Below are 11,042 nucleotides of genomic sequence, written 5' to 3' on the forward strand. Positions count from 1 at the left end.
GAATTGTTGATCTCTGGTTCCCAACTTAGGACTCCAGCATCGACACTGCATTATGTAGGCCCGAGTCCAACTTCCCATATCCCAGACTTCCTAGCGCCTTCCCAAAATGTAGCCACTTTAGCCCTTTGTACCTTGTGCACTATGGGAAAACTTGACTGTCCATCATAGTTGACTGTTCAGAGGACAAAGATAGTTAGCCTGTGGGATTGTGAAATACTTTTGGTGGCCTCCCAGAACACGAGTCCAGGGGGGCTGCATCTATACTGCAAAGCAATAGGGCTTGAACTCTGGGTCCCAGATTGACTAAAGCTCAGGCCTTTGCTCTAGAATCTTGCTCTATATCACACTGACAAAACAGGGACTTGACCTGATAGCTCACAAATCCTAACCACCTACGGCCAGACCAGGTTTTTCTTCTTCAGGTTTTTTGTGCTCAGACCAGACCTTTCCTTCTTTAGATTTTACAACACACCTTTTTTCAGACTTCCTCTTCAAAATAAAAAGACTCTGAAGTCAGTTGGTCAAATGGAGCTATATGCAAGTAGGTGTCCAGGCTGATCTAACTGTAGGACCAGGACTAGAATTAATGGTGTAATAAAAACACACACACACCTCACGTGCGAGCACACACACACACACACACACACACACACACACAGAGTAAGGAATACAACTGTGTTGGGCCATGCCCCTGAGAAATCCCTCCCTTCATTTATTGGGTTCATTGCTTTTGCAGGACATGACAATTCCCTTCACGCTTTTATGCCACACTCATCACTGTGATATCTGAAAATTCAACAAGTTGCAAACCAAATCATGGAACCTCCGGAGTACAGCACACAGACGAGAAGGGGGGAGGGGGACAAAACATAACCAAAAACCTCCCACTTTTAATGTGTCAAGATACCATTATAAGCAGAGTAATCCATGGAGTGAGTCAGGAAATAACAGAAAAAGGCTTTTGAAGCTGCCTAAACAAGCTTCAAGAAACATTATTCAACAAACTGTAATCCTGCCCTGAGGCAAGGACAGAAGCTTTGGCCTCCAACCAATAATATGGTTCAACAAGTCATTTTGCGAGATATAAGCCAGGTTTATGGTAAAATATTTCTTCTAGCTACTTGCTAGATTCAGAGACAACTGTTATCAGAGCCAGATCGCCTTACGTACTCAAGACTCCTTGTAGAAAAGAAAATAAGGGCCAGAACCTCAGCTGGTGGAAATCAGCAAGGCTCCATTGCAGTCAAATGAGCTATGCCCATTTACAGCAGCTGAATCTGCTCTTTTATGAGTAACGTTTTTTGCAATAGCAAGAGTATGCGAAGGGCACAAAACAAAAATCTTAGGTTCCTCTGGGACACTTCTCCTGTTATTAGACAGCCGTGTTCTAAAAATTGTCCTTTCTTATTTACAACAGATGTGTCTTAACTTGCAGTTCAGGCTTCCCAGGCACAAACAGTGACTGGATTTGTGCTTTTATGCTGTAAACAAAGAATAGAGGAGACCAGTAAAAAACCAAACAGGACTTTTGCCACCAATGTTTTCTTTATGAGCAGGTGTTTTCAGTGAGATGTAGATTCCCCCTGCAGCTTCCTTGTCTGCACATGTACATCCTCAAGGATGATGAAGAAAATACACTTCAGGGATAAAATCATGTAACCCATCACACTCATTTTAAACATGGGTTTAGAAGAACATTGTTTGTGACCCACAAATATTCATGTAGCTTCTTTACTACACACTGAAGAAGAAGACGGCTTCCCACAGTTTATCAAATTGCGTAATGAAGCAGTAATTAGCCAGGACAGAAACAATGGGCTCATCAAGAGGTAGCCAGAATAGGAATCCATAGACAACAGATGGGAGGTTTTGAATTAAAAAGTCCTACACATCTGTAGCTGTATCCATGTCAACACCACTATTTTTTCCTTATTTACATATTTCCATGCACCCTTCCAATGAACCCATTGGGTTATTGGCCATGGAGGACTAGCCAGATTCACATTAGAGATTGGCACTAACAGGGCCCAATCAATCAGAGGGGTTACTATTAAGTAACATGAGACACTCACTCCCACAGTCTCCCAGAAGATGGATTTGCATATACCACTCCTGTTAGCCCAGATGAGAAATCAGGGCTGACAAATCCAACCGTATGACTAAGCAGAGCTCACCAGGTTCACTCTGCTGAGGTCACTGGTCTATTCTGCTGCTGCAATTGGAGGAGAGGGGGAGGAAACTAATCCAAAAACCCTAGCTCCATTGAGTGGGAGTTTTACCATTGACTTCAACCGGGGCAGGATTTCACACACCGTGTTCTAAAATTAATATCTGGCTGCCTCTGTTAGCTCATGTCCTTGGAACTTTTGTTTTGGTGTTCAGGTCACACAGAAGGTTAAAAGATCCTTAGCCAAGAAGAAGAATCAGAAAATAATCCAATCCCCTCAGTGACCTATGAATATATAGGGCCAGATTGTGATAACCTCACTCCCACTGACTAGTAATTTACTCGACAAGCATTTCCAGTGAGATCGTGTACAATACCCTTCAGGTATAAAATCTGGTCCATAGTGCAAATATAGGATAGCAGCTTCTGCCAACGCTAGAAGGCTTTGTCCATCTCCTCATTCCAAATAAGCTTTCCTGCCCCGCTTATGTGTACAGTCAGGTTAATATACATGCTAATGATGGGAAATGTCATCATTTACTATGATAGGATGACTATAACATTTTACAACATATTGTATATAATGCAGAAGCAGATTAAGTTACTTCTTACAATGTGTTGCATTAGGAAGGGAATCCCATCAACCTCAATTCTTAGAAAAAAGTATCAGATGATTTAAAAATAAATAAAGAATTGGAATTAGAATACAAAACAGGCATGACTATTTCTTTCAGCTAGAAAGAGAGGATGAATTAAGTTTTTCTTTAATGATGCTGTCATGGTTCAAAAACAAAAAATGAAACAAAGTATGGCTCTGTATAATACTGTATGATAATTTCTTCATTCCACTACGCAATCTTGTTTTATTGCTCATTAACTCCCTGTCCTCAGTGTAAATGCCATTCAGAAGCATTCACTGATTTCCTAACATATCTATAGAGAAAATGGAAATTAGGTGTCTTACGGTTCTTCTGCAATGTAAGATCATCACACTGAAGATATCATGTGTAGCAGTTTTATTTTTGTTTTAATTTTAACATTGCCATGGCATTGGGAACCTTATTTGAACTTCCCTTGTAAATCACTGACAGCTAAGGATGTTATGTATCATTGCTTGAATTACATTGGTCATGTTCTTAGGGCCCATGAGTTGTGGGTTAGGAGAGGATCATGGGACTTGAAGTTACTCTACCCCCCAATCCCTCCCCCCAAAGGGACTTCAGGAACCTACAGAACATATAGCACAACAGACATAATTAATATTTACTGTGATGTTGCACTCTATATGATTTTATGAAAATATGCTAATGAGTATGAATATAATGTAACTGGAATATGCTTCAAGCAAAAGATCTCTTGTAAGGTATCATTACAAAGCTTACAATCTACTGAGTGTGGTCATCCTATTTGTATAAATGTATCACTCTTGTATCTGAAACTAGACATATGAAATAGAACTCTGAGGTCTTATTGTAATTATGTAAAGTGTGGGCCATTAATGGTGGTTTGGCATCTTGATGGCTCCCATCAACCAGGACAATTGACTGTAGACTCTGTTTTACTTGCAAATCTTCCTGTCTATGTGTGTGCTGGCAAGTGGGTAATGAAGTCTTACAGTGACATGTGATCATGTCACCTGAACTGGAATCCATCTTTAACCTGGTGCTTTTCCATTGAGAAGGAGGGGGTGGGAACCCAGAGAGGGATAAAGGACTCCCGCCTTATGCAAAAGATATATAAGTGGGTGGAACAGAACAAAGGAGGAGCCATCATGAGAAATCCCCTAGCTACCACCTGAGCTGGAACAAGGGCTGTACCAGGGGAAAGGATTGTGCCCAGACTAGGAAGGTGTCCAGTCTGCAAAAGAAACTTATTGAAACATCTCTGAGGGTGAGATTTTATCTGTATTCAGTTTTATTACTATATTAGGCTTAGATTTGCATGTTTTATTTTATTTTACTTGGTATTTCACTTTGTTCTGTCTGCTATTACTTGGAACTACTTAAATCCTACTTTCTGTATTTAATAAAATCACTTTTTACTTATTAATTCACCTAGAGCATGTATTAATACCTGGGGGGGAGGGGCAAACAGCTGTGTATATCTCTCTATCAGTGTTATAGAGGGTGAACAATTTATGAGTTTACCCTGTATAAGCTTTATACAGGGTAAAACGGATTTATTTGCGGTTTAGACCCCATTGAGAGCTGGGCATCTGAGTGTTAAAGACTGGAACACTTCTGTAAGTGCTCTCAGTTAAGTCTGCAGCTTTGGGGCACATGGTTCAGACCCTGGGTCTGTGTTGGAGCAGACTGGCGTGTCTCGCTCAACAAGACAGGGTGCTAGAGTCCCAGGCTTGCAGGAAAGCAGGGGCAGAAGTAGTCTTGGCACATCAGTTGGCAGTCCCAAGGGGGTTTCTGTGATCCAACCCATCACATTTACCTTCTCTTAACACCTGGAAAATCAGGGTCATAAGTCAGTGGCCACTAGGTGCACAAGCCTCCTGTATACCTATTTTCAGACTCTCAGTTATGTGAGAGGCAAGCACCAAAGTAGCATGTCCAAAGGATTATGAAAGACACTTTTAGGGGGTCAGGGCAGATCATTTCCAGGTCACAAGCTGACAGAACTGCCCCATCTTTTCTTTGTGTGTGGTAAGGGTGCGGTGTATCATACAGCCCCAGGGTGAGAGAGTGCATAGCTTTTTGTTATGACACAGCTGTCAGCAGACTACGAAATTTAAGCTGTTTGTATCATCACAGAAGAGTAAAAAAGTGACCTGTTTTCTCATTTATCTCACTGCAGTTGAGACATTACTAGGCACTGATGGTAACACAGAGGAGTTTGTCCTACTTTCAGGCTGGCGAAACGCAATGGTCAATGAGGTTTACATTTAAAAACAGAGCAACATGTATTGTCCCTTCTTTTATATAAATGTGGTAGACTGGAGGTACAATTAGCATATCAATGTCACGGCCTGTAAAAACCATTCAACAGTGCATGGGTGTATAGTGAAATTTTTAACACCCTAAATATTAAATCCCTGATGTTTCATGTGCCAGAGCCTAAAATTAGATTCCCATTTTCTTTTGCTTTTAAAAAATGTTTTAAGCACTGACTGGGTGGACTCCAGATTCTCCGAAAGACTATACTATATGAACCTAGTTTTCAGAAGTGAAATCAATGGAAGTGGCAAATGCTCAGGCCTTCTACATCTTAAATCTTGAAGTATTAGAAAGGAGGATCCAAGAGGTTTAGAGGGGAAAGGGACTTGCGTTCAACAGGCCACGCCCATTCTGGATTGACTATCACTACCTAATCACATTAAATGGACCAAAGATCTTAAACTACTGCTGTAATAATAAAGCCATGCATTTCAGACCAGGGGTTTGGGGGATGTGTGAGGAAAATGTAATTGCCTGGGGTGCACAAAGCTTAGTAAATTGTCAACTCAGTTGGATCTCTTCATCTGTGAGTATCATGTTAACAGTTGACAATATGGCAATTTACCTTTACAAACAAAGGTTACAAAGTAGGTTGCTGAAATCAAGTGCAGGATGTTTTCCAACAAAGGGGTCAGTTGCAGGTCTCTCAGTAGCAGTAACAGCTGTAGGGAAATACGGTGCTTAAAGAGGTATAGATAATGTAGTATATAAACACCATTCTCTCCTTAAAATAGAGTACATTGGTCCGCACATTTAAAAAGGTTGCAACCCACCTTCCAATTTTGAGTGCACAATTAATTGTGGGAAATAGAACCTAGGAATCCTGACTTCCAGTCCCTTGTTTTAACCGCTACACCACGTGCTATGACCCCTGCACACACTGAAAAAATAAAACTGTGCAAATTACACATGCATCAAGGGAAAAAACAAAGAGCATGGTTAGTTTTCCATCATATTTTGGCTCCTGGAGTAACGAGATGGGTGGAATTAAATAGCCCTTGACCCTTTTAGACCCACTGAGCTAATCAGTGTATCACTAGCTGTTTTCCTACCTATCAGGTTAGTGACAGAGAATCTTCTCTCTTGCTAAGTGCTCTGTATGGACCTGATCCAGTTCCCATTGAGGTCACATACATGAAAAAGGATAATGTATTAGCAGCAGAGCTCTCCAGCTGCTCGCTGTTGGTCTGTCAGAATAAGATTACAGGTATGAGATTAATAGAGTTATTAACAGGATAAGATCACATATGTCATAATAACATTGAGATTATGCCTATTGTCTCATGAAACAAGGAAGAAATGGCTGCAAATTTTCCTTTCATTTTAAAGAACGAGGGAGCATTAATCTGCCGACAACTGCAAAACATAAAACCAAGTTATTGTCAGGCACCTGTCAGGCATAACAGTACAATGTGGTTCAGTAGAACCAGGTACACACACTCAGCTACTGTATAATATTCAGAATTTCCTTGGTTTATGTTGTCATGACAAAGATAATTTAGATCAAACTGTAACTCTCCTTAAAACTAGATGCCATTTCTCACCTCTTGTCAGCTGCATCCTTTACTGAATGTTTGTTTTATATTTACTTTCCACATGTTGACATTTCATCATGATTCCAGGTAGCAGTGTGTTTAAAAGACAACATTATACATCAGACTTTTATCAAACACGGCCAATTATGCAAATTCCCCCTAAATTTATTTTTAGAGAAACGGAAGATTGATTGCAGAGACATACCATTACAGAGACAGTGATTTAGGAGGGTATTTCAATTGCTAATGTGCCTCACAATGATGTGGGGTTTGTTTGTAAACTTCAGACCTAGAAAATTGAATGCTCTGTCAACACCAGATAATTATCACTTCCTATCCGAAATGCTAAACTTAATCGAAATATTCTTTGCATTGGAGTCAATGGTTGGCATGAGTCAAAGAAATTTTATTATGATGCTGTATGTATGTAAAAAGTACCGTATATACTCGATCATAAGCTGGTTCGTTTATAAGCCGTCCCCCCCGCCCAAGATGGATAAGTAAAAATGGAAAATTTTTATGACCCGTTCATAAGCCGACCCTATAATTCAGGGGTCAACAAACTTTGGCTCCTGGGCCATCAGGATAAGCCGCTGGTGGTCCGAGATGGTTTGTTTACCTCAAGCGTCCGCAGGCACGGAGGAAAACCTAAGTAAACAAAGTGTCCCAGCGCGCCAGCTGCTTACCCTGACGGGTCAGGACAGCAACTGGTGGGGAAATTTTTTTTTGGGGGGGAGAAGCTGGGAGTCAGGGGAGTAACTGCTGTGACCACCCCCCACATGATCCCACCCCTAGCCCAGGACCCCCCCACTCTCCCCATCCCATCCCTTCCCATCTTATCTGGGGAGGGCCAGGGGAGGATGTCTCTGACCTGGCTGGAGCTGCTCCGGCGGGCCAGACTGGGTGGCACGGCCGCAGCATGTTCCAGCAGGCTGGGCCAGGTGGCCCAGCTGCAGCGTGCTCCAGCGCCTGGGTGACATGGCCACAGCCTGCTCTGGGGGGCAGGGCCGAGCGGCATGGCTGCAGCCTGCTAGCCCCGGAGCTGCAGCTGCTTCAGAGGCTGCGGGGAGAGCAGCGTGGCCAGAAGTGAGAGACTCTGGCCCCGCCTCTTCCCTTCTGGCTCTGCTGCCTCTCCTTGCTCCCTCTGTTGGGGGGAGGGGCTGTGTCCCACCTCTCCCTCTCTATACCTGTTCATAAGCCGACCCCCATCTCTGGTGCTCCCTTTTTTACTAAAAAAATTCGGCTTATGAATGAGTATATGCGGTAATTACAAATCAGACAAATGGTGGAAACCTAAAGCAATTTCCCCACATTGCTTGGAATGCAAAATAAAGTGATGACTACATCACATTTGATTGACTTTGGGGAGATAAGTGGCTAGATCAGAGGTTTCAAATGCACTTGGAGGTGAGGGCTGGATTCCATGTTTAATTATGGTCTGTGGGCTGGGATATAAATTCAGGACTTCATTACTCCCCTAAATTCACAGCAGTTCTCCCTCAGATGTCAGTGGGTGGGGGGAAGGGAGGAGTTGCATACAGATCAAAGGGAGAACATGACCTTCATTTAAATAACTAAACTTTTATTTGTTCAGTATTTTATTGTCACATTGAAACAGATCTCTACCACTACTTCTGATCTTTGTTTCTCTTACTTTTTTATTCCTTTCTCATCCTCCTTTCATTGTTTCTCTCACTCTGTCTTTGCATGTGTCTGCTTTTCCTCTCGCAACAACTCCCAAGTTCCCACCCCTTCAGTGCTTCATTCCCATTCCAGCCGACATGCTAATCAGTGAGGGAATAGTTAAGGTGGACATCAAAGTATAATCACGGAGCTTTAGAGTCAACACCTCAATTAGATTAATATGGGATGGGAGGCTTCATTGTTTCAGGCTGCCTGTAGAATCAGGCACACAACATGACATCAATTCTCACTGGAAGTTGTCTCTGCAACCAGCAGGGCTAGAAACTTCACTTTCATTTTTAAATGAATACTGAGATTCTGCCCAATCTGAGTAGGTCACGAAGACCACATAACTATATAATGTGAGCCAGATCTGGCCCATAGTGGGTCACATGTTTGACACCCGTGGCCTAGAAAGTGCCTGGAGGAGCACTTTGGAAACAGAAAGATTCAGTTATGATTCACAGGTGGAGAAAAACATTTGGGGCTTTTTGTTCATTTTACAAACTGGCAAACTTGCAATATCTGGAGTTAAGGGATATGTCTGAAGTCAATAGCTAGGACTTCTGACTCTTCTTTCCCTAATCTAACCACTTGACAACCCACCTGTTTGGATGTTAAGAGTTAAAAATCTCACCAGGGTAGTCCCTCACTTTCTTATCCTCAAATGCCATTCAATATGCTGTAGGCCAAACTCTGAATTCAATTCCTTCCATGGAATCCCACAGACAGGACTTGACCTTCTCCACTCTTGGGTCTTTCTGTTTACATCCACCAATCCATCTCAAGTTCTGATGTCAGATTGCCAAAAAGAGCAGTTTACAGAACCTCAGTAATGCTTTAGAGTTAAAAATGATTATAAATATGGTTATGCATAAGGGTCATTGAAAATTTGCCATCAAAATTGTTTTTAATGGCCAAATGGGATTTTCCTTTTTTTTTTTAAATTAAAAGTTAAAATCCCATTTAGCCATTAAAAACAGTTTTGATGGCAAATTTTCAACAAGACTTCATATACATACATAGTAGTATAAATCTGCCCAGCCTTCCTTCAGCCTTCCAATAGGAGGCAAAGTGTCTGGATCTGCCCAGGGACTCTGGGGAGAGGTCAGAAGAGGCCATAAGGATCCTGTGCTCCCTGCCATGATTTGATTGCTTCTCCTCACCAAGAGGGGAGACCAGGGGGTATCATGGGAGATGTAATCTGACCAAAAAGCCCAGCCTACAAAAGAGAATGCTGAAGGCATGAATCATCCAACAACAAATCCCATGCGGCCCTAGGCATTTCAGCATCCACATAGTTTGGCTTTCAGAAAACTCAAAATAGCATGGCTACACAGGAGAAAGGAGGATCCTGAAAACTTTTTCCTGTTGTAAAATGAGGTTACAATACAGGAAAGTTTAAGAATCACTGTTACGGATCATATACCTCAAATAAGGGCATCAATACAGTAAAACCAAGCACAAGTAACAGCCATTTTTAGCAAGCTATAACTTTGCTCCAAAAGCTGGTCTTGTCAAAACAACATGGAAGCCACAGAGCAAAGGAATGATGATATATTTCAGTATGCGCTTTGCAAACCCGTCAGAACATTCTGATCTAATAGTGGAGTGTCCTCATCTCCCTTCTTGTTTTCCCCTCCAAAACTTGGACTATTATCCTGTCATATTTGGGGAAGCTCTGCTTCCACTGTAGGTAGAATATTACTGAAGTGTGTGCTTGCATTCGAGGCTATCGGAAGAAAACAATAATTTGCCTTCTGGCTACCCCAATCTATTTACAGACTGATTTCCTGGGCTAGTGACGGATATTAGGACTATGACTTTACCAAAGGGGGTTGAGTTCCCGACTCCTGTTTACCTCCAATGGGTGCCTAACTCCCTTTGATGTTACCAGCCTAAATTACTATCTAAAATGGCCTTTTCAAACATTCTTTAAACAAAAATGATGATATAAAAAGCACAAACGATAGCATGAGTATATGCCAAACAATGTACGCCATTTTAAAAACTGAAACACAATGAAAATATGACTAACTGAATGGAACTCCTGGTTTTCTATATTCTAGTAGGCTTTTTGCTTTGTCTGACAGTCCCCAGGGCCTCTGCTAGTGAAAACATTGTCACTTAATGTACTTCTGTTTCCAGGAGCTACATACAGAAGCAGCCACATATTCATTGCTGTTGTAATAAACACAGCTTTGAAAGTACCAAAAGCTGGGGACTTGTCTCTTTGATGCAACACAGTTTTTGGTATCCAAAGGGCCATGTGGTAATCCTTAGGAACAGTAATAAAAGCAGCATGACATTAGGGCAGAAGAGACGGGGGGGAGGGGGGACAAAAAATGTTGAAAAAAAAAAGGAGAGAGAGCGCAATTGGCCATATAAGTTTTCCCTTGTAACAAATCCCCTCTTACACAGGGGTGGCAGGTTTGTAGAAATTTTGGTGGTGCCCAGAATGCCCAGAGTCCGCTCCCCCCAAACTCCACCCCCACCTGCCTAAGGCTCTGGGAGGGTGTTTGGATGGGGGGAGGAGGAGGTCTGGGGTGCAGGCCCTGGGCTGGGGCATGGGATTGGGGTGCAGGAGGGTTGCAGGCTCTGGGAGGGAGTTTGGGTGGGGGAGGGGGTCTGGGGTGCAGGCTCTGGGATGGAGTTTGGGTGCTGGGTACAAGCTTCGGGCTGGACAGGAGGTGCAGGAAGGGGTGAGGGGTG

Source organism: Trachemys scripta, chromosome 10 (genome assembly GCF_013100865.1).
Source record: "Trachemys scripta elegans isolate TJP31775 chromosome 10, CAS_Tse_1.0, whole genome shotgun sequence".
NCBI classification, from domain to species: Eukaryota; Metazoa; Chordata; order Testudines; family Emydidae; genus Trachemys; species Trachemys scripta.